At 38.3% G+C, this 24,361-nt stretch overlaps 1 protein-coding gene across 7 annotated transcripts in view; it reads left to right on the forward strand.

Moving 5' to 3' along the window:
* The first annotated feature begins 2,806 nt into the window (after positions 1–2,806).
* The window catches only part of LOC129739507 (blood vessel epicardial substance), a 289,213-nt gene continuing 267,658 nt past the window's right edge, over positions 2,807–24,361 (forward strand). For all 7 annotated transcript variants that reach the window (XR_008735880.1, XR_008735881.1, XR_008735882.1 and 4 more), the window contains exon 1: positions 2,807–3,391. The gene's annotated coding sequence lies outside the window, so the exon portion shown is untranslated. The remainder of the gene's footprint in view (positions 3,392–24,361) is intronic.

Below are 24,361 nucleotides of genomic sequence, written 5' to 3' on the forward strand. Positions count from 1 at the left end.
ACGGGAAAGCAGCCAACAGCAGTCAATTTCATTTCTCAAGATCTTTGCCACGAACAGTGATCAACCAATTGCAATGGAATGACGATCCGCCAGCGTATGGAGTCCAAGCAGAGCACATCGTTGTGAATAAGGCGGTAGATTTAACGGGTTTTTCCAAGGTAGTTCACGGAGAGCATACCGCACAAATCGCCGTTGAATTGCTTCGAAACGCGCAACCCACAAAGCCTCAAACGGCCACCATACCTGATTCGCAGATTCCAATATTGATCGAACCAGGCAGCAATATAAAGCTCGTAGGCAGACGGGATCGGTGAATTCTGTACTCAGGCGCATAATGAATCCCAGCATCCTGTTGGCCTTCTCGAGTACCACAGAGTAATGGGGCTTGAAAGTCATATGACGGTCCAATAAAACTCCAAGATCCTTTATCTGATCCACACGTTGCAGTGACTCACCCAGTATGCTGTATTCATATATGAATTGATGTTTCCTCCGACCGAATGTAATAACACAACACTTAGCAACGCTTAAAACCAGTAAATTATCAGCACACCAGTTCACAACCATGTCCAGGATTTGTTCCAGTATTATTCGTAGCGTTGTGATGTGGTCCACACATGATAGTCCGGATCGGATTAGCTTGTTGCCGTCGGAGTTTAGCGTCGATTTTCTCCTAGATCCTGTTAAGGATCACTTTGCAGAGTACTTTGAGAGTAATACAGATCATAGTTATGCCACGCCAACCACCGCACTTGGTCAGGTCTCCTTTCTTCGGAACCTTTACAAGGAAACTGCATCCAGTCGGCCGGGAATGTTGCAGTATCCCAGATGTCAACGAAAAGACGGTGCAACATTTGTGCTGACAAGGCAGGGTCGGCTTCTAGCATCTCAGCAGGAATGCAATCGATTCCAGGGGCTTTGTTAGACTTCAGGTCTTCGATTGTCTTACTGTTGGCGCTTCGAGCTGCGAGTTCTTTTGGCCATTCTTGCATTAAAGCTTAGTTCTTTTAGAAATGGGACAGTTACGAATGCCTGTATCTCAAAAACCATTCGTTTGAACGAAATACTTTCTATGAAGAAAAAGAAGGCAATGTTATGATCTTTCATGAAAAAATTTGAAAAAAAATATTTACCGTTTTTTGTTAAAGAAATTTCTACTTTATTCTTGGTATCTCTCATTGGCCGGCGCACACTTTGTTTAGTCATGGTATTGATCAGTTTCTCCAACTTACACTTCGTAAAATCTATATTTTAGGTGGCTTCACCTTCCTTCTTCAATTTCTGATACTTTTTGGTCCAATACTTCTCTGGAAACTGGAAACTGGAAGCATTTTAGTGGATACAGTTGTTTCGAAATGAACAAATTTGATTATTTTTGACCACATTTTTGAACGTTTTTTTTTCGGTACCGGTTTTACAGCTTAAGAGTTTTGGAACTATCAAAAAATGGTTGTTTGAGGTTGGATTTTAATGAGTCATCACTAGGCAACACTTTCAGCTTATCGGAGAAAATTGTTTTGGACATATCAGCGATCTACCCTTGGTTTTTCGTTTATTGAAAATTAAAAATGCTGGTATGAGACTTGCATTCCTTGATGATCCTTAACCGTTGTTGCCGATCATCTGCTTCACTCCATTGCTTGATTTGAACTTTGTGGACATTATTGACAGTGTTTGCATACTTATCCACCACAAAAACTCAGTAATTCTTTGAATAATCAACGGTTTTGTCAGCTATCAATTTGATAATGACGAATTTTAAAGGAAACTGTGCAAAATTATTTTTTTCTTTTTCTCTTGCATCGTACATATCTCAAAAACGCATAAATTTTAAATTTTGGAAAAAATTGGTCAAATAGTACTTTTTACAGGCAACAAAATGTTGTTAAAATTTTTAAAATCCAATAACTAGTTAACGAGCTATTAGCAAATGAAAGTGTCCCATTTCTAAAAGAACTAAGCTTTAGTCCTTGCACCACTAAGGCGGCTAGAGATGTCATAATTTAATCGGATATCACCATTGGCGGCAGCTTTTTCTCCTTCTTCGGATAGGGAGTTTGTCCAGGCTCTACAAGCTCGTTTAACTGCCTTTTCCATCTCCGCATATCGTAAGCAGGCGGCTGCTTTGGCTGACCCAGTACATGCCTGTTCAATTCCGACTTTCGCCTGTCTCAGATCATCGACCATCCTCCAGTTTTCATCCGAAATCCATTCATTTCATCTTCCACAGACTTTACCGAGAGTACCATGGCTCGTCGTGATAAAGACATTCTTGATTCTACACCACTGTTCTTCGACTGTTCCTTCATTCGGAACAAATCATAAAATACGGCAACCCGGCTCAAGAAAACAGGAAATTGAGAAGAAAACATCAAAACCAAAATGCTCACTGTCCGTTTCTCTCAGCACCTTAATCTCTGTTCTCTCACTCTCAGCTTGATAACTGTTTCTCGTTTCTCCGGTTTTCCTCTCCGTGTGCAACGGGCAAGAAATTGCATGCATGCATGCAGCTGTTGTCTTGTTTTTACGATTTTTTTTTCATCGATGCCTTGAAGACTATTCCCGTTGAAAGAGGTTGATAGGGGGGCTTAATGCATGCCGCACGGCTTCCCCCAGTTGGTTGGTGTTGTGTGTGAGTTTTGTCGCCGCAAAAATACTCACTCCCGCCGCGCGAATGAATGAGTAATCTCTTCCGTCTCTTGGTTGCTTTGCTTGCTTTCTTGCTTGTGTGGAGCGTTTTCGGGAGGCCCATGTTCGACGACTCAACGTCAGCCCTAGTAGGCGCCGTGTTAGTCTGTGCGTTTATTCTGTGTGGAGATCTGCTCGCGCGTTGTTGAGATCTCTGGCCTCGGTTTTTTTGCACAACACAAAATGTGTATTTAGGTTTTTTCTTTATCCACTAACAGTTTCACAGATTAACCTAAGTGAAGTGAAGGTAGTTTAGTACGGTGTTTGGAATCACAGAATTTGGCCCTATTTTGATGTTTCGGTATATCGGTTTTATTTTCCGGTTCGAATCGCGTTCGGATTTCGCGTTGATTTGCTGAGCTAGTGATTGTCGATACCTATCCATCAGGGAAAAGAAAGAAGGATGTTTTGTTGATACGATTGGGATGGAGCAAATTTGAAGTGAAATTGGTTATTTCTAATTGGTTTATATGGGGAGCTGTTGTGATTCTCTAACCATAAAGGAGCAATTATTTGAAGTGGTTAAGTGAAGTGTTTGGATTGGTAAGCTTCCGATTGTGAGAAGTTATGCCGTTTAATACCTAGTGGTGCCTCCGAGGAATAGCTTCTTGGATATATCTAGCTCATTGCGCTTCCTGGGTAGCAGAATTTGCTGTACACAAACTTCAAAGGTGGCATTTCAACACCTACTTTGCTATTCAGTGTAAGTACGACAATTTTCTCCTATAATTTGAGTGTATACATGGGTTGCTTCGATTGAAATAAGTAGAACGATGACGATGGCGTTAACGTATTGATAAGAATACAGTCGCTACAGCTAAATACACAACAATTCAACTAGGTATTTCATCTACATCTATCTGCGGGCGAATGTATTTCAAATAACGAAACCAAAAGCAACAAGAATGGCCAACATCTTCTCTATACAGTATCCCGAGTGCATTCCCTTATGATTAATAAACCAAACAAACGCGGCATTCTCTAATAATTGCCAGTTCCCTGCTTTCTGTTATCTGGATTGCATGTACGAGTGCATACGGTATCTGTACCCAAGCCTCACGCTGTCAACTCAACTCGGTCGTTCATGCTATACAGTGAGGGGCAAAATAAAGTGTCCAAATTATTTTTTTTCAATTTCATTTATTTTTTTGGTTAAAATTCAACGAAAACACATCGTAATCATTTTTAAAATATTGTTTATTATGTTCTTTTCAATTTTTGTTAATGTTGCGCTGGAAAAAAAAGAAAGTTTTTCTGATAGATAAAAAACAGTTAATATTCCAAAAAAAAACAGGGGCAAAATAAAGTGTCCAGATCAGTACAGCTTCAAATAATTCAAACTGAAGGCAAACAAGAACGATTTAATAATGGGTATGGCCTCCTTCAGCCTTCAACACCTCCTGCAAGCGCTTCGGCACACTTTCAACAAGGTTGTGCAAGTGTTGTTGGTCGAGTTCCTCCCACGCATGCTCCATGGCATCAAAATAAGTATTTTTAATTTGTCACACCAGTCTTATCAATCAGAGCATCGAGGATGGCCCACAGATTTTCGATGGGGTTCAGATCAGGACTTTGTGAAGGCCATTCAAGGGGTTTGATGTGGCAGGAACGGGAAAATGACGTCATCAGATTGGCCGTATGCTTCGGATCGTTATTCTCAGGGGACTGAGATAAAAGGAGAATCATCGTCAGTGATCAAACAAATTTTGCAGCCAATGATTGAATTTGTTATAATTTGTTGCAATTTGTTAGAGAGAATTAGAAGGTTTCAGTTAAAATGAGAGAAACCGGTGCTGAGAGAGAGTGAAAATGTGCTAATTGATTGCAAATTGTTACGATTTGTTAAGCAGTAGTGGAATTTTGATCATTACCATTCCAAATGCAAAGAATTCTCTCTCCACTGCAATCCCTTGGTTATTCTGCTGTAAAACGAAGCGCTCTCCGAGGCCCGTCTTGATGAGGGATACCTTGAGGTTTTCCGGCAGGACATTGCAATATGACTCAGCTGTCATGATTCCATCAATTTTTACCAAATTTTTACCACCCCACCCCAAGAAAAGCACCCCCACACCATCACGTTACTTCCTCCGTGCTTGACTGTTCCTTGGATATGGCGGTCTTGGAGCTCCTCACCCGACTTGCGCCACATATGATCCCGCTTCTTCCGGTTGAATAGCTCAAATTTGGATTCGTCGGCCCACAACAATGTTTTCCTCTGAATCAAAGCAATCGAAAGATTCCTCTTAATTCAACCACGGTAAATGAAAAGTTCAGATACCGGTATTTCGATAGCAACTTACTATCTTCTTCAGTAAGCGTTTTCGATTGCAGGGCTAGAAGTTGGTCACTTTTTAGTAACTTAGTCACTTTTTTCAAGCTGGTCACTCAAAAGTTACTATTTTTAAAGATGATTGGCTGAGAAAACCAGACGGAACTGGTTCCGTTGTTGGTGACTGGCTGAAGAAGCGTGGCGAGTCAGATGCGCATTGCTCGGTATGTAAAAAAAACTTTAGTGTTGTGAAAGGATATCAAGCAGTAGAACAGCACTCGAGCGGCGCAAAACATCGCGCGGGGATCATGGCTGCAAAAAATCCCAACCAAATGAGGTTTGGAATTCTGCAACCATCCTCAAGTACCAGTGAGGGATCAGGAAACCTGAAACTTTACAGTGCAAGCGATAATGCTACCAAAGCGGAACTTCTTTGGGTGTTAAAAATGCTTGCATCGGGATTTTCATTTGCGTCTTGTGATGGGATAGCTGCGACATTCCGGGAAATGTTTTTAAATGTTCCTCCTGAGTTTTCACTTTCGAGTACCAAAGCCAGTTATTTGTTGACGGACGCCTTAGCTCCATATTTCCGGCAGAAAACATCTAGAGAAGCTCAACAATCGTATTACACCATTTGTTACGATGAAACAACAAATTCCGCTGGTAGGAAAGAGCTCCAAATCGCTGTAAGATTCTGGAATGACGATAAAGTTGTCGTACGTCATCTTGTTACCTATTTTATCGGATCTGCTAAATCAGAAGATATAAAGAGTAGATTAGATTTGGCTTTGGATAGTGCTGCTCTATCGAAGGATAATCTTTTGATGCTTGGTAAATATAAACAAATGAACAATTAAAACATGACTACTAAATAATGATTAACTTTCAGGAAGTGATGGACCGAATGTCAACAAAAAGGTAGAACGGTTGATGAATGAGGATATGTTGAAACATCGTGGGACACCATTATTAAATGTGGGATCATGCAATATTCATATATTGCATAATGCGTTCCTCAAAGGACTAGACGAAGTAGGGCATGATGCGTCTGAACTCGTCTCACTGGTCCACATATTTTTTGAAGATTGGCCTTCAAGAAGAGAAGATTTCCAACTCATACAACAGGAAACAAATACACCAACCCATTTGTTCATAAAGCACGTCTCATCAAGATGGCTAACGCTCGAACTGGCAGCAATGAGATTGGTTGAACAATGGACTGCGTCCAAAAAATACTTTGAGGAATTCATTCCAAAGAAACGAAAGACCCTGGAAAAGTCTTACTCGTATTCCAAGATAATGAAGCTTTTAAAGAAACCGACAATGTTAGCAGAACTACATTTCATTGTTTGTAGTGCACGCGTGTTCACCAAATTTACTGGTAAGTAATGGATGAACATCAATTATAAAAATGAATACTAAAATTAGTTTTTAGGACTATTTCAGAAAGAAGAACCCTTGGTGCATATGTTACATATGGAGCTTGAGGAGCTCATTCGCACTCTTGTTGTACGGGTGTGCAAACCTGACAAGATTTCAGGTAAATTATCTTTCTCTGAAGACATGTTCGACAACGTTGCCGATCTGCGCTCTCCGAATGACGTAATCTTGTCTCAGGAAACATCATCAGCGCTTTCTGAAATTAGAGAAATAGACCGTACAACCTTTTGCTATCAAGCCCGGAAGCACTATATAGCAGCATGCAAGCATGTTTTAAAAAAGTCAGGTATAAACAATAATATTTTTAAATATTGTCGTTGCTTACATCCTAATGAGCGTAAGAAAAGTGAAAGCGCTAAATACATCACAAAGCTCGCTAATGTCATGCCTATGAAGATCCCGGTGGACGTTTTACTCGATGAGTGGAATCTTCTTAACCTTGAAGAAGACAATTCGGAGATTCTAGACCAGAGAATCGACATTTTTTGGAATCAACACCTCAACAAAAAAACAAACCAAGGAAATGTAAAATATCCGACCATCTCAAAAGTGGTAAAGGCCGCTCTAACTATATCCCATGGAAACGCGGATGTCGAAAGAAATTTTTCAGTCAGTGGGAATATCTTGACAGATGGTCGAGCCTCAATGACAGAACGAACTCTTAATGCTTCATTGATTGTGAAAGATGCTTTGAGATCATATGATAATCAACCGCATCAAGTTCCTATTGATGCTACGTTGATTAGAATGGGCCAGCAAGCACATCAAAGCTACAAAACCTACCTAGCAGAAAAAAGACAGGAAGAAGATGAGAAAAAGAAACTTGATGACGAAATGAAACAAAAGAAAGTTGAAGAGGAACGTTTGAAACAAAAACTCATCGACAGCAAAAAGCAATTAGAGGAAGAAGAAGAAAAGCTTAAGGAGCTTCGCCGACAAGAGGATGAAAAACGTCGTACAGCTGAAAAGTAAATTATTAAAAACGTATACATTACTTTCATTAAATTTCGTTTAATTTCCAGACTGTACAACGAAGCCAACGATCGGCTTAAACAAGGCATCGCGAAAAAGGATATGGAAGAAGTAGGCCTGGCGCAGATTATGCTTGAAGGTGCTGCGAAACTTCGTAAACAGCAAGCAGCTACTAAAAGGACTGCTGATGATATGCAACAAAATGTTGATAAGCAAAAGAATTCTGTTTTGACTGCCTTTGCTAAGAAATTTAAACATTAACTGTTGACCAATAAACAAAAGTTGATCTTTATATCGATTTTTATCATTTTTAAATAACAGTTAATTTACATGTGAACATAAGATTTGGTCACTATTTTTACCCTAATTTTATTTCAAAGTTACTATTTTCCCCTACTTTTTTGCCTCACGGTCGCTTCTAGCCCTGCGATTGGTATCGAGCACGGAGCAACGGAGGAAGTAACGTGATGGTGTGGGGGTGCTTTTCTTGGGGTGGGGTGGTAAAAATTTGGTAAAAATTGATGGAATCATGACAGCTGAGTCATATTGCAATGTCCTGCCGGAAAACCTCGAGGTATCCCTCATCAAGACGGGCCTCGGAGAGCGCTTCGTTTTACAGCAGAATAACGACCCGAAGCATACGGCCAATCTGATGACGTCATTTTCCCGTTCCTGCCACATCAAACCCCTTGAATGGCCTTCACAAAGTCCTGATCTGAACCCCATCGAAAATCTGTGGGCCATCCTCGATGCTCTGATTGATAAGACTGGTGTGACAAATTAAAAATACTTATTTTGATGCCATGGAGCATGCGTGGGAGGAACTCGACCAACAACACTTGCACAACCTTGTTGAAAGTGTGCCGAAGCGCTTGCAGGAGGTGTTGAAGGCTGAAGGAGGCCATACCCATTATTAAATCGTTCTTGTTTGCCTTCAGTTTGAATTATTTGAAGCTGTACTGATCTGGACACTTTATTTTGCCCCTGTTTTTTTTTGGAATATTAACTGTTTTTTATCTATCAGAAAAACTTTCTTTTTTTTTTCAGCGCAACATTAACAAAAATTGAAAAGAACATAATAAACAATATTTTAAAAATGATTACGATGTGTTTTCATTGAATTTTAACCAGAAAAATAAAAGAAATTGAAAAAAATAATTTGGACACTTTATTTTGCCCCTCACTGTATGTCGACTTGCTACCGAATGAAACGGTTCTTGACAGAGGGGAGTTAACCCTTGGCTAGTTTCTGCCAATGATGCTTTTAAAATTCACGCGTTCTACCACCAATGACGGCGATGACGATGATGATGGTGGTACACAATGGAAGAGTTAGTGTTTTTCCTTTAACCGAAGAACCATCAGCAGGCAGAGGAAGCAACCCGCAGGAGAAAGAGGAACGGAAAAATCGATTTTCCATATCCTTGCTCGGTGACTCCTGGCGACGCTTCTTCTGCACCACCAACCAACCCATCGAGAGGCTATACTTTCTTCCTTGGTCTAGGCTCGGGCCAATACATACACACAGCTTGAAGAAGGCATGATTTTTTACGACGGCTAAGGCTAAGCCTTGCTACTGGTATCCTACTTGCTTCTGAGGGATCAAACTGATAAGTGTCGGAAATGAAACAGAACCGTGGTGCCGCGGTGCGTCTCTTGGAAAGCGAGCGGCGAACGAGTTACGTCAGCAGCGGTGGAATTTTCAGGATATTTGTTGAACATTCTACCCGGGTGCGGGCTCTTTTTGCCAATTTTTGATTCTGAGGTAAATATGAGATTCAACAAAGATAGAAGATTGTTGTAATAAAGGTTTTTCTGTTTGATTTTCTGCCTCACGTGATTTTTGTCTTGGGTTAAAGTTTGACCCACGAATTAGTGGACAGGACTCACAGTTAGATGATTAACCGAAATAAAAACGAAAACTTGAAGACATTCTATTATTCTTAAGAAATTTCATCACTGAGCAAGTAGACCAAAAGCGTGTACGGATCAAAAAGTGGTCAAACTAAATTGCGTGTAAATCGATCTTTTTTTTTTGAAGTCCAATATGAATAAAAGACGTAAAAAAAGTTAAGATTCCGATCGACCTAGTCCAAGTTGACGAGACTTTTGTTTGACGCCTGCTACATATGTATCTTTTACAGTAACCTTATCCACTTTCTTCGGCGCAGAACGCCAGTTTGCTTTGAACTGTCTTCTTACCGTTTTGCTTAACTTTTGTCCAATATTTTTCGATTTGGAGAAGTTCTGGTGTGTTGGGAGGGTTCTTATCCTTGGCCACAACCTGAATGTTTTTAGTGGCATACCACTTCAAGACCTTTTTTGCATAATGGCAGGAAGCCACAACAGCACAGACAAGTCATGTTTCTTCAGGAAAGGCAGCAAACGCTTTTACACTCTTTTACGAATTTGTTGCTTTACAAGCTTAAGGTACAGGTAGTTTCAAAACGAGATATTTCTTGGCAAATTCTGATTGTTTAATATGCTTGAAAATGTTTGCCATCTTTCCCTATCCGGTTGCTGTATAAAACTCTCGTCCCGGCAGCTGTCTGAAGTCTGCCTTGGCGTAGGTTTCGTCATCCATTATCACGCAATCAAACTTTGTCAACAACGTCGTATACAGCTTCGGAGATCTTGTTTTTGTCGTAAGGTTTAGATTTTCATTGCGATTAGCAGTCACTATCTTTTCATAAATCGATAGTCCGGGAGGTTTTTAAGCTTCATGTGTTAAAGTGTTAGGTTATTATACAACATATATGGGCTCATAACCTGTTAAGGTATATAGGTTATCGACATCACCGGTTATCCACTGGACCCATAACCTGTTGGGATTTCTTGTTAAGGTAATTTTATTTGAAACATTGATCTTTTATTCGTTAAAACTGTATGAGTTACATTAGTGATGTTCAAGTTTATTTCATGCACTTTATTCCATATGCTTATTTCCTACTTAAATAACCATGAACATTTAATCCAGTTGTCCACTAGATTCCGTTCAATATTGTTTCAAACATTGTATCCAATCTCGTGCAATCGTCTATGCAAGTTGTCCGTTTGACAGATGACAGCTGACAGATGAAGTCCCCACACGTGGCTGTGTTATTGTTTGTAAAATTCAAATTGATTTTGTGTGCAATTCACTCGACTTGCATCTAACCGATAGTTCCCGAGTGAAATGGTTTCTCAACATCATGTACGTTCAAATAAGCCATGGCCCGGCGACCTCCCATAGCTCCGATCCAATGACCTTCCGTTGTCCCGACCCCACGACCTTCTAGTGGCATTGTCTCGACGACCTTCCATAACACCTGTCACCAAAAGACTTTCCAGTAGCTCTTGGTCCAACGACACCGTTCCGAAGACCCTATGAGGCCCGGCCCGATAACCTTCCATTGTTCCTACTAAGACGACGTCTCAATGGATTTGGCAAGAAGATCTTCCGTGGCTCCGACCCAATGACTTTCTTCCGATCCGACAAACATGGCTCCCGATCTGACAACTTTCCAGTGGTTTCGACTCAACGACTAGCATAGCGGAGGTATGATGACCTCTCATACTTTGGTCTGGAGACCTACCAATGAACCGATCTGATGGCCTACCACTTGGGCACGCCCGTACGAAACGACGCAATGTTTGAGCTACGAAAAACGGTTATCCAAGATCCGGTTCAAAGGACCAAAAGTTTTGTTGCGTCTCAGCCTGGTCGAAAGAAGGAGCGATTTTCTGGATTTTTATTTAATGTTTTTTGCCTTTCTTTTAGAAAGGTATTTTACATTATACGCATAGTAAAAGTTTCACGACAAAGACTGTCGCATTTCATCAAAAGGTTTCAAGTTATCATTTCAAACCTCATCGCCATTGGTATTATCCTACCCAAAAAAAGTAATGCGAGACTACATCAAATACTTGCACATAAATTGAGTCGTAAATGGGACTTAATCCGACTGATTAATATGGGGTGAGTCACCTTAAAATGGAAATTAATAGAGTTTTATTTGGAGCTATGGTTGTGTTTACATTTTTATATGATTTGGTATTTAGTACTTACAAGTCAAACAAATACAGTTGAGGTCCGTAATCTGTTTCTTACTTTTTGATATGATTACAATTTGAACGTCAATTGGGGAAAATACTGACTACTTAATGCGATGTCAAGTGTGATATGTGATATTACACAACACGACATCTGTACCAACGCATGAAAAGGATCTATCTCCATATGTGGCGAATCGGGAAAAACGAATTTGAAAAAAATACAACCTATTTTAAATCGCTAATTAAAAATCACTTGATATTTTCGCTTTTTATGAAAATCAAACGATTTTCAGAAGCTTTTTGTCTAACCTGTTTATACACCCTTTGTTATTGTTTTTATTTTTAGCTTTAGTAATAAGCTCGTTTTAATTTGCAACTATGTTCCCGAATAGCAGGAACCATGGTATTACATTCATTTTCCAATGAATTCGAAAATGATCATGTACTTAATGGTAAAAAGTACATCCTAGCCTTTAGTACAAAAATTTACACATCTCCAAATTTTCGTGTAGGGGTTTGACAGCCAGCGCGGCGATTTTGTTTTGCTTACAAAAATTTCGGTCGGTATAAAACATTATTCGATGATTTTTTGGCAAAAATTACCGTCAAGTGTTTGGGTATGATCAAAATGGTGAGTTTTATCGACGCATGGAAAAAATATAATTTTAAAATCTATTTTTATTATCAATTTCAGCTATATAATCCCTTCCCCCGGACTGTGAAGAAGTGGAAAGAAAAATCCCTTAGCTCTCCCGTAATGCGAGTTTCCGAACATTCCAGCTGGTGGTCAACTAAAAGACGGCAGCATTCTCTAGGTGTTTAAGTGTAATTATTACAAAAAATATGAATATGTTTAGTTCAAAAATATATAAACGAAAATTGTACACGATAATTTTATAATAAGATCACGAAATAACATTGAATTTAGTCTTCCTCAAAACCATGAAAATTCATTGAAAAACTTTGAATTTCACAGTTTCCTTGAGGAAAACTGGAAGCTGTAATAACCATGAACTTGATAGTTTTGTGTTTTGAAATGCATGGAAAAAAGTTGATTTTTTCATGGTTAAGTTGCTTAACAACCCCCTTTTTTCATGGTAATTTTGGTCTAAACCATGAATTTCACTGTCAAAAACGATGAATTTTACAATGCATTCATCGTTTCTTGTACCATGGTATTTATAGTGTCAACCATAAAATCCATGGTAATGTGAAAATGAAATTCATAGTTTTTTCACAATGTTTTTCCATTCGGGTTTTTATGTTGAATAAAGAGTCAAATTGATTATTTTGAGTTTGTTTGCAGAGTAGTAGATAAAAGTTGTTCCGGAGTGAAGGGCAATGTGATTTGGTTGTCAGGCAGAGGTTGTCAGGCAGAGCCTCGAAAAATCAGGCAACGCCTGAAAAATCAGGCACATTGGCATCTCTGCCCACCCATCGACTCGGCTCGGCTTAAATCCCGAGTCGATGGGTGGGGTTAGAGAAACAAGAGATATCAATAGCGGGAAAGATCACATGCGGGATATACATTGTGTTTTTGATAGAAGGTCCAGCAGTTGATCAGCAGAGCTCGATTGCTCGGGTTCGCCGGTTTCATCACGTTCACCGTGGTGGAATTGGCTAACGCGCCGTTGTACTGAAGCGGAGATTGCAGGTTCAAGTCCTGTCGGTGAGCCGTTGTATCTTTTTCGAAAAATTCATGATATTTACGGCTTATGTTCTTTCGTTCTTTGATAGCTTATGTTTCTTTAATTCTTTCCGTCATCTACGAAAATGTGATTATTTTCAGGTACAAAGATGTACCAAACGATTTCATAACATCAGTATTGACTTTTTTGTTGTAATTATGGTTGTTATACCCTAGAGAAAACTATTTTTAACGCATAATTAACTTTTTTTTTCGCGTAAAAAAACATTATCTTACAATCTAAGAAGGTTTTGTTTGAAATTACGTCTTGATTCATGAAATTTCATTTTAAGAACAATTCATCGATGCTCATAAAAGTTAAAACGATAAGAAGTTTTTTTTATCACTTTTGCGAGAACAATTGGGGCCGAAATTCCATACAAACTCTAGCCTCGTTTGGCGTTTCCTTCCTTAGGGTATTTAGATCAAATGAGCTGATATCCGACGTGGTGCCTTGTGTTACGCCTAGGAATAATGTTGTTTTCCAAAGTTTCCATTCGGAGAAATAATGATTTTTAAGACCACCCTTATGCACATTTTGTTTTTTTTTATCCAAAAAATTTTAACTATCTAATTAAAATTTTTATGAAAGACTTACAAATGCACAAAATGTCAAAGTCTCGTTTTATTCATAGGGAAAATTCTGGAACTAGTTTCCTGGGCAACTGAAGCCTTAGTATGGCACATTTCAGAATTTGCTTCTAAGATAAGCATTTCAGAACTTCTCCGCTCTTCTTCTAAAAACAAAAAAAACGCACAAATTTTCGATAGAAATCTCGGGCAGTATCCGGACGAAATTTAGAGATTATTGAAATCGAGAAAAAAAGGAAACCAAAACTCTGTTTTGGTACCAAGATTAAGGATTCGACATAAAATTAAAAATTAGGAATAAGAATTCAAATTTCCAATTCAGAGTTCAGTAAATATTTCGTCAGTTATACGTGTGATAGCTGGTCAATGTTTGATAGGAAATATAAAAAAGGCATAATTTTTATTTTCAGGCTTCCGTTTGTGAAAAATGTTGGCAACCCTGGGCATCATTTTCTTCCTCCGTGGGCTCGGCTTAGGTTGGTGAACGAACCGAAAGTTTGGATTCGGTTACTTGCAAATTTGCAAACATCCTACATCGTCGTTGGTGGAACGAATCGAACCGCACAAGAAGGATTCTATCGTTCTGTACATGGTTGCCAATGTGCATGATTTTTCAGGATTTGCCTGATTTATCGAGGTCCATCCTGATAAGCCTACATTTTTTTCTGATTTTTGGAAATAAGCCTGATTCTGCCCGTTTTTCTAATTTTCACGGAAATATTTCAATACACAGAATAATGTACATTTTAACTTTAGACCGTCCCAGAGTGTCAATATGACACTATGGGGTTTTTTCAGATGCACCCAAATGTTTAAAAAAATCAAAGAATTCATGAAACGCTCCCTGAAAGCCCTGACAAAAATACCCGTTTAGGTATCTAAAGTGTTAATTTAACACTTTTTGCTTTAAATCACTATATCTCGCTTGTTTCTCAACCGTACAAATTGAATAATTATATAATTTGTACAAAGTTGGTAGTCTTGTAAACCATGTAACGTAACTCAAACATTATACGCAGACAATATTCAGCTTCACTGGTTTTTATGATATTCATTGTCAAAGGAAATAATCGATGAAACATGCTTTGTAATAAGCTGTAGGTCAGCAACCAATTGCACAAAATAATTTAGCTTAGTGCAAAAGAAATCTGATATTAAAGCTTTATGTTGGACATATGGATGTATTTTGAAGATTATTGCCACAAAAAAAGTAAAAAAGAAGTGTAAAAACCGTACCTTTCAATCGATCAACCGCCGAAATTGTTTCAGTCAAAAGTTTTGGAGTTTTTCGTAAGAGTTTTGTAAAATTGACGTAATTTTACGCATTTTGGCATCAAAAGGAAATAAAAAATTTTTTTTTTTTATAATTTTCGTTAATACATGCAATTTAATTATAAAAATATACTGATTCGGGATGAAAAGGTCAATTTATTTATTGATAATAAGTATTTATTTAGGTTAAAATTTATGTATTTTATTTCTATGAGTCTTCTTTCCAAAGCTTAAAATTCTGGTTTTATTAAATATTTTAATTCAAATTTCGTAAATTCCAAGATCACCATCTTTGAACATCCGTTGATCTTTAAAATGCTGTAAATGGTCGAAAATTTCAATATAATTTCAAGCGATTTTCAGTGTACTACAACATTTTCAAGTGAAACGAAAGCCGCCATCTTGGAGTTCAAGATGGCATCAGAAAGCGAAATTCTACTTCTACTCGTTTATCCCTTTCACCCAATACCCAGATTGTGGGAGTTTCATACGATTTTCAGTAATTTGCAGCATTTTGAAGCTAAGCGCAAGCCACCATCTTGGATTTGAAGATGGCGTCTGATAGCGAAATTTGACTTCTTCTAGTTAAGCACTTTCATCCAATACCTATATTATGGTGGTTTTATGCGATTTTTAGTCATTTACAGCATTTAAAGTTCAGCGGAAGCCGTCATCTTGGATTTCAAGATGGCGTCAGATAGTGAAATTAGACTTCTACTCGGTGAACTCTTTCATCCAATACCCATATATTCATGAGATTATTAGTAATTTACAACTCTGAAAAGAAAAGTGGAAGCAGCCATATTGGATTGATGATGGCGTCAAGCTACAATTTTTTACCCCTTTCACTCAATACTCATATTGTAGAGATATTCATACCACTTTCGGTGGTTTGAAGTATTTAAAATATTTTTATATATTTTCTATTCAACTCAAAAACAACACGCATGACTAATCAAAGATGTGTCAAAATTGGAATTCCAATTCTAATATAATAGCGCCAGCACTAAATTTTACTTCGGAAGTCCGGACTTCCGACTTCCGAAAAACTTCCGACAAAGAAAAGTGAAGTACTAGATTGTCTAAAGTCTGTGTTTTGTTGCCAGTTCACCAGCTACGTTTCTAAAAAAAATTATTAATATTCACAATATGTAAAATCTAGCCAGAGCGTGTCCTCTTTTGACATCTTGAATGAGAACTGTCAGCTTATTTTATTACGGTTTTAAAATCAAGCACGGCGTGCCTTTATAAAAAACATGCTAAAAAAGCTTGGAACAAACTTCTTAGTTTATTTTTTTTCGGAGTTTAAAAAGAACATTCAGAACTCTTTCTAAACAACCTAAACAGTATATTCATTAAATGATTTATTAGAGTTTTCGGAACCAACTGAGAACAAATGGTTGAATAAAGAATTTAAGCTTTTTTTTATGACCATAATAAAACAGTTATATAGCTAGCTGCTATAGTAAAACCATAATAAAACTTTCTAAAGCATGGATCACTACAAATCTGGACGCATTAAAACGGGTCTATCTCGGAGCTATGTAAACGAAATAAAAATGTTTTGTATTTTAAATGTAGGGTTTTTATTGCACTTTAAAGGAAAAATAATAAAAAAAATATTCCGATGTTGTTTTGATGAATTTTCGAACTTTTGGTTGAGTATCACTCATTATAGTTTGAACACCCTATTCGCTGACCTCAGCGGCCATTTTGTTCCACAATCTCTTCATCTCTGTTGCTTCTCGAGTCGTCCTACCATTCTTCTTCATCATCTGCTTGACAATTGCCCAAAATTTTTCGATAGGGCGGAATTGAGGGCAGTTGGGTGGGTTGATGTCCTTTTCGACAAAATCCACCCGTTGGCCCAATACCACTGTAGAACCTCCTAGCTGTAGTGGCAGCTTGCCAAATCTGGCGAAAACTTAACTAGTCCTTTGTGAGATCTAATGTACGAAAAAAAAAGTTTATCAGGCATTCCTCCTTGTAAATTTCGGAGTCCATGGTCTTGTTTTTCACAAAAACCGGAATTTTTCGTCCGCAGCTGCAAATACCTTGCCAGATCAAACACTTTCTTGTACACTTATCAGCAAAAACGAATTTGAAGTTGCCGGGGACATCACCATGACCAGTGCAGTGCACCACTGCAGTGACTTTACATAATTTTTGGCCAGAAAGCTGCCCAAAATCCATCTTCACGTACGTTTCGTCATCCATGAGGAATAATGAGGATGCATCCGTCGAACTTCGTTGGAATCTTCTTGTATAACTTGCGGGCACGTCCTTTGGCTACTAAATTCTGCTTCAATGTCTTGTTTGGTTGCTTACTGGTCCGATAGGATCGTATTCCTTCGCGTAGACGAATTCTGCTGACGGTGCACCGGTCGGATTTGAATTTCTTGGCAATGTCATAGTCCGACTACCCTGTGTTTTTCTTGATCGTTCTCAACACCTTCAAATGCAGTTTCTGATTCTTAGGTCCACTATAACGCTTGGTATGAACCTGCCGATCTATAGTGCGCATCTCACGGAAACGTTTGAGAACGCTACACACGGTTGATTTGACAATTTTTAACGATTTCGCGATTTTTGAACCCGACCACGTCGGGTTTTTGACGTGGGTGTTCAAAATTTATTTTCATCTCGCGGCTTCCATCACGTGTAACTTTTTTGAAACAAAACGAATCGTAATGAAATTTTCAGCACTGGTAGAAGAAACATTCCTCTACAAAGTGCTGCCAAAACATTCCAGATCTGACAACTAGGAGCACTATGGTAAAATAAATAGTGCGTCCAGATTTGTAGTGATCCATGCTTTAATGCTTGTTCGCTTAATCTGTGCAACTGATTTAATCTTGCATTTTTATGCATTCAATGATTTTGTGGACGATGTTTTTGAATTATTTTCTGAGATTGTGATGAAAACCATAAGTTCGCCAACCCTGATATTCTGAGTGTGAACAAAAAACAAGCCGTTGAAACATTTGATGTGTTTCGATGAAATTAGAAATTTGAACACTCGAGAACATTGAATTTATGACCGGGAAAGTCGAGAATTTCAAAATGAAAAGGTTGTTATTTTGTGTCCTATTTTGTGAGTTTTGTCAATGTTGTAATTTCGAATGTCTCGAAATTCCACAACTGTATTAGAAAATCTATTTTTAAACTCTCGATAGCCTTCCCAGTCTTTTTTTTTTTGCTTGAAGAAATGCATCAACAAGACGTTTGATGGATTTAACTGCCTTCCAAAATGCAAAGACCCCAAACCGAAAAAAAACATAATCCCAAACAATATGTGGGTGTTTATCGCTGCAGGGCCTGAGCCTGAGATGGGTGATGCCGTTTCGTGTAGGTTGTTCTAAATTCGAGCGAGTCGCAACTAACTACACGTGCGGAAATCGTAAAAAAACGAGACACCCGAAAGGAGACCAATTTAGGGCACACATCAGCCACTTTTGTTTTATTGGGTGTTGCCGGTTATGAGGAATAAGTTTAATACAGTAATACTTTTTGAAGCATGTACTTGTACATAGGTTTTTTGCTAGGTAAATCTTTTTGATGAGGATTAAAATATGAAGTTCTATGATTAGTCTCAAATTAAGGGAGTGTCTACCAAAATAATGTACAATTTTCTCAAAATAAATGGAGAATTTTCAATTTTTTTTGGAGGAAGACCTTTATTTTATCGGGATTAAAAATGTCCGTACACAACTCAACTGCATTCTTCGACAGGTTGTGAGTGATCCCTTTTCACTTTTGTTGGTACAACTTCTGAACTTTTGTTCATTTCGAAAAAAAAAGAGAGAAACATTACAATGTAACATGGCTACTCTACTCGCCATCGGACAGCTTGTGACTTTTGTGAAAGAAACCACAGAACTAAATGGTGTCCCACATCAAGGGGCTGGTCGTTTCTATTTTTTTTTTCAATTTTTGCAACAGCCAACCGACCAAGGAACGGCTTGAATCCGTTGGGTGACTCTTACATGGATTTGGTTTATGCAAATGTGCATTACGGAAGTGAGTGATTTACAGTTGCACCGCACCGTTTGCCACCACACCTTGATGACGACGTGAGACGGTCGTTGGATCTCTTGTAAAGTATGCAAACATGTAAATTTAAATGTACGGCGACGATGGCGGCTAAAAAAAATTACGGAGCCCGCAATAAACCAGTTATAAATAAAAGATGTGGGATGGCGGTCGGGGGAGAATCTTAAGAGAAAAGGTTTGTACGATATCTCGACATCCAACAATAGAATCTATGGTTGTTGTAGAATTTATTCTAGAGAGAACCGAAGAAATAAAGGGCGGAATGATAAAGAAAAAACTTCCATATGTGGTACCGTAACAATGCACGCCTTTTCTCGGCACAAAATAGAATTGAGGGGTTTTGTTTCTCGAACACGGCAAATGGAGACAAATGGTTGAAAAATCGAAGTCGAAAATACTACTGGAGCTGAAAATATCCCATATGTGAGGAGCTAAAAAACACGAAAAGACCTTTTCGAATGTAGCAAATTTTTCAACAACAAAAAAACCTTCAAGAAATGGAAACACAAAGTGAAGGATAAATTGGGTAATCATTCCATAAAAATATACCCTTAAAAGGTTGGTCCCTCCCATACTTTATTCAGCAGACCAACCATTAAACGCTGAAGATGTGCGGGTGAAAATCTGCTGAACGCTAGAACCACGCCAAATTTTGGTCTGTATACCCACTTGTTGTGTTAAATAAGCAATGTTCTGCACCGAGAGAACAACCAAAGTGGGACACCCCTATACACTTTCTTTGTTCCCTGTCTGGCAGCAAGGATGAAAGCTTGATGGCAATTATGATGACGCAAATTACGAATAAATGCCTTGGTCTTTCCTGTTCCCAGTTGTATTACCAACTGGTGCATTCTATGGTATGAAATTTCGCTAGTTTGCCCTACCGCCTTTAGTAGCTCGTGAAAATTCGCAATATTTTCCGGTTTTATTACCGTGGCAGTAAATGGGTGGAGGAGCTTTGAGCTGTGCACTTGCTCCTGCCGGTTGTATGGGTTTGACCTGATAAATTAACGATGCATTTTACGTTTGTAGAGCAACAGTCGTTATGGTTCTGCTTTTGCTCACGTAAATTCTATATAACATGTTTCGTTTAGAATTTCGTTGGATGAAATGCAATGAAATAGATGGAAACATGCTAGGTGATCGCTAAAGCGTTCGTTTTAATCAAATTAAATCAAATCTGCACTTCCTAAGCCAATCCGTTCTTTTCCACCAGAAGGCCAAATCAAAACCAACAATCCACTGCAGCAGCCTTAAAAATCTGCGCTTCCTAAGCTAATCCATCTTTTCACCGGAAGGCTAAATCGAAACAAACTAGTAGCAGCCATAAAAATCTGCGCTTCCTAAGCCTACCCGTCTTTTTCCACCGGAAGGCCAAACCAAAACTAACAATCCACTGCAGTATCCTTAAAATCTGCGCTTCCCAAGCCTTTCTTTTTTCCACCGGAAGGCCTAAACTAAACAATCAGCATCAACAACCTTAAAAATGTGCGCTTCTAATGCCAATCCGTCTTTTTCCACCGGATGGTCAAATCACAACAAATAATCAGCAGCAGCAGCCTTAAAAATGTGCGCTTCCCAAGCCAATCCGTCTTTTTCCACCTGAAGGCCAAATCAAAACTAACAATCTACAGCAGCAGCCTTAAAATCTGCGCTTCCCAAGCCAATCTGTCTTTTTCCACCGGAAGGCCAAAACAAATCCTTTTTTTTCCACCGGAACCAATCAGCAGCAGCAGCCTTAAAATCTGCGCTTACTAAGCCAATTCCGTCTTTATCCACCGGAAGACCAAATCAAATAAGTCAATCAGTAGCAGCCTTAAAAATCTGTGCTTCCTAAGCCAATTCGTCTGTTTTGACCGAAAAGCAATTCAAAACAAGCAATTAGCAGCAGTAGCCTCAAAAATCTGCGCTTCTGTAGCCAATCCGTCTTCATCCACCGGAAGGCCAAATCGAAACAAACAATCAGCAGCAGCAGCCTTCATAGTTTGTGCTTCCCAATCCAATCCGTCTTTTTTCACCGGAAAGCCAAATCAAATTTAAAAATCTACAGCAGCGGCCTTAAAATCTGCACTTCCCAAGTCAATTCGTCTTTCTCCACCGATCACAATCAGTAACATCAGCTTCAAAAATCTGCGCTTCTTAAGCTAATCCATCTTTCCACCGGAAGGCGAAATTAAAATTAACAATCAGCAGCAACAGCCTTAAAATCGGTGCTTCCTAAGCCAATCCGTTTTCTCCACCGGATGGTCAAATCACAACAAACAATCAGCAGCAGCAGCCTCAAAAATCTGCGCTTCTGAAGCCAATCCGTCTTTTTCCACCGGAAGACCAAATCAATCAATCATTGACAGCCTTAAAGATCTGCGCATCCTATGCACATCCATCTTCATCCACGGGAAGGCCAAATTATAACAAACAATCAGCAGCATCAGCCTTAAAAATCCGCAATTCCTGAGTCAATCCGTCTTTTTCCACCGGAAAGCCATATCATAACTGACAATCCACAGCAGCAGCCTTAATATCTACGCTTCCCAAGCCAATCCGTCTTTTTTTACCGTAAGGTCTCAACAAAACAATCAACAGCAGCAGCTTAAAAACTCTGTGCTTCCTAAGCTAACCAATCTTTCAACCGGATGGCAAAATCAAAACAAACAATCATCAGCAGCAGCCTTAAAATCTGAGCTTCCCAAGTCAATCCGTCCTTTTCCATCGGAAGGACGAAACAAAACAAATGGCAGCAGCAGCCTGAAAACTCTGCGCTTCCTAAGCTAATCAATCTTTTCATTGGAAGGCAAAATAAAAAAAAAACAAGCAGAAGCCTCAAAAATCTGTGCTTCCTAAGCCAATCCGTCTTTTTCCACCGGAAGGCCGAATCAAAACTAACAATCCACAGCAGTAGCCTTAAAATTTGCGCTTTTCAAGCCAATCCATCTTCCCACCGGAAGACCAAATCAAATCAAGCAAGCAGCAGCCTTAAAATGTGCGCTTCCTAAGCCAATCCGTCTTTTTCCACCGAAAGGCAAATCAAATAATTCAATCAGCAGCAGCCTTAAAAATCTGCTCTTCCCAAGCCAATCCGTCTTTTTCCACCGGAAGGCCTTAACAAAACAAACAGCAGCAGCTTCAAAAATTTACGCTTCTTAAGCTAATCCATCTTTCCACCGGAAGGCAAAATCAAAACAAACAAGCAGCATCCTTAAAAATCTGCGATTCCTAAGCCAATTTCGCATTTTTTTTTTCACCGGAAAGCCAAATCAAATAAATCACTCAGCAGCAGCCTTTAAAATCTGTGCTTCCTAAACTAATCCATCTTTCCACCTGATGGCTAAATCAAAATAAGGCCAAATCAAATCAATGAATCAGCAGCAGCCTTAAAGGCATGCGCATCCTATGCCAATCCATCTTAATCCATGGGAAGGCAAAATCATAACAAACAATCCACAACTGCAGCCTTTAAATCTACGCTTCCCTGGCCATTCCGTCTTTTTCCACCGGATGGCCTAAACAAAACGATTAGCAGCAGCTTTAACAATCTGCGCCTCCTAAGCTAATCTATCAGCAGCAGTCTTAAAAATCTGCACTTCCTAGCCAATTCGTCTTTTTCCACCAGTAGGTCAAATCACAACAAACAATCAGTAGCAGCAGCCTTAAAAATCTACGATCACTGACCGAACACACACAATCTTCAATACATTTTTTTTTCTTTTTGATAGGAGTTTAACCCGTTAAGGTCATTCTTCCTCGTTCAATACATTCTCATCTAGCAGGTAAAATAATTCTAATCGATATTTTCATTCTCAACATTAAGCTCGCAGATCCCATCTTCCGTGTTTTATCCTTTCATCATGTGCGATAAAGTGTCCACAATATAACAAAATACCAAGCATAACGAAACGGCAACGAACCATGTTCTTCTAACCGTATGTCGTTACATGGAAACCCGCCGTTGTATCCCACAAAATTTGGCCCAATTCCAACCGAAACAATCGCTCCGCAACAACACCGAAATCGGTTTTCTGATGTGTCACTGAGAGCAACCATGGGTAGGAAGGGAGTCATCACCTGCTACTCTTCTTCTTTTGGGTTCGATTTTTCCTTCGAAAAATCCGACGAAAACAAGGTGTCACGAGCAATTAGACATTCAATGAGCAAGAATAGCTTCCCCCGATCCACACTCGAAAAAAATTGTGCTGTCTATGAAGCAGAAGAAATGTGTCGGTGTTTCGGATTCGGGCCACTGCTGATGCTGCTGCTGCTGCTGATGCCTTGCTATGCTCCGGCCGGGTTATTGGTTGTACAAATTTAAACTGGCTCCGGGGCATGAAATCAAAGCATATCAACATGTTGCCAAAAAAAAAAAACAAGAACAGCCAAACCAAACCAAGCCAAGGAAGTAAAGGTTTGGTTGTAGGGGGGAGCGTCCGGAAAAAGGAATACACCCTTGTGAATTTGATTACAAGCTGGCGACAATTCTGACAAAAATGACAAAAACGACCAAAATGACAAAAATGACAAAAATGACAAAAATGACAAAAATGACAAAAATGACAAAAATGACAAAAATGACAAAAATGACAAAAATGACAAAAATGACAAAAATGACAAAAATGACAAAAATGACAAAAATGACAAAAATGACAAAAATGACAAAAATGACAAAAATGACAAAAATGACAAAAATGACAAAAATGACAAAAATGACAAAAATGACAAAAATGACAAAAATGACAAAAATGACAAAAATGACAAAAATGACAAAAATGACAAAAATGACAAAAATGACAAAAATGACAAAACTGACAAAAATGACAATAATGACAAAAATGACAAAAATAACAAAAATGACAAAACTGACAAAAATGACAAAAAAACTCAAATTACAGAAATTAAAAAAAATAAAAATAAGAAAAAAAAATATATAAATTACAAAAATTTCAAAAATTTCAAAAATTACAAAAGTTACAAAAATTACAAAAATTACAAAAATTACAAAAATCACAAAAATTACAAAAATGACAAAAATTACAAAAGTTACTAAAATTACTAAAATTACTAAAATTACAAAAATGAAAAAAAAATTATAAAAATTACTTAAATTAAAAAAATGAAAAAAAATTATAAAAATTATAAAAATTACAAAAATAACAAAAATTTCAAAAATTACAAACATTATAAAAATTACAAAGTTTACTTTTATTGCGAAAGTAAGAAAAATTACATATACAAAAATTATAAAAGTACAAAATCAAACAAAATTTCAAAAATACAAAAATTACGAAAGTTTCAAAAATTTCAAAAAAATATCAAGTTTACAAACATTACAGAAATTCTCAAAATTCAAAAATTTCCAAAAT

Source organism: Uranotaenia lowii, chromosome 1, assembly GCF_029784155.1.
Source record: "Uranotaenia lowii strain MFRU-FL chromosome 1, ASM2978415v1, whole genome shotgun sequence".
Lineage (NCBI taxonomy): Eukaryota > Metazoa > Arthropoda > Insecta > Diptera > Culicidae > Uranotaenia > Uranotaenia lowii.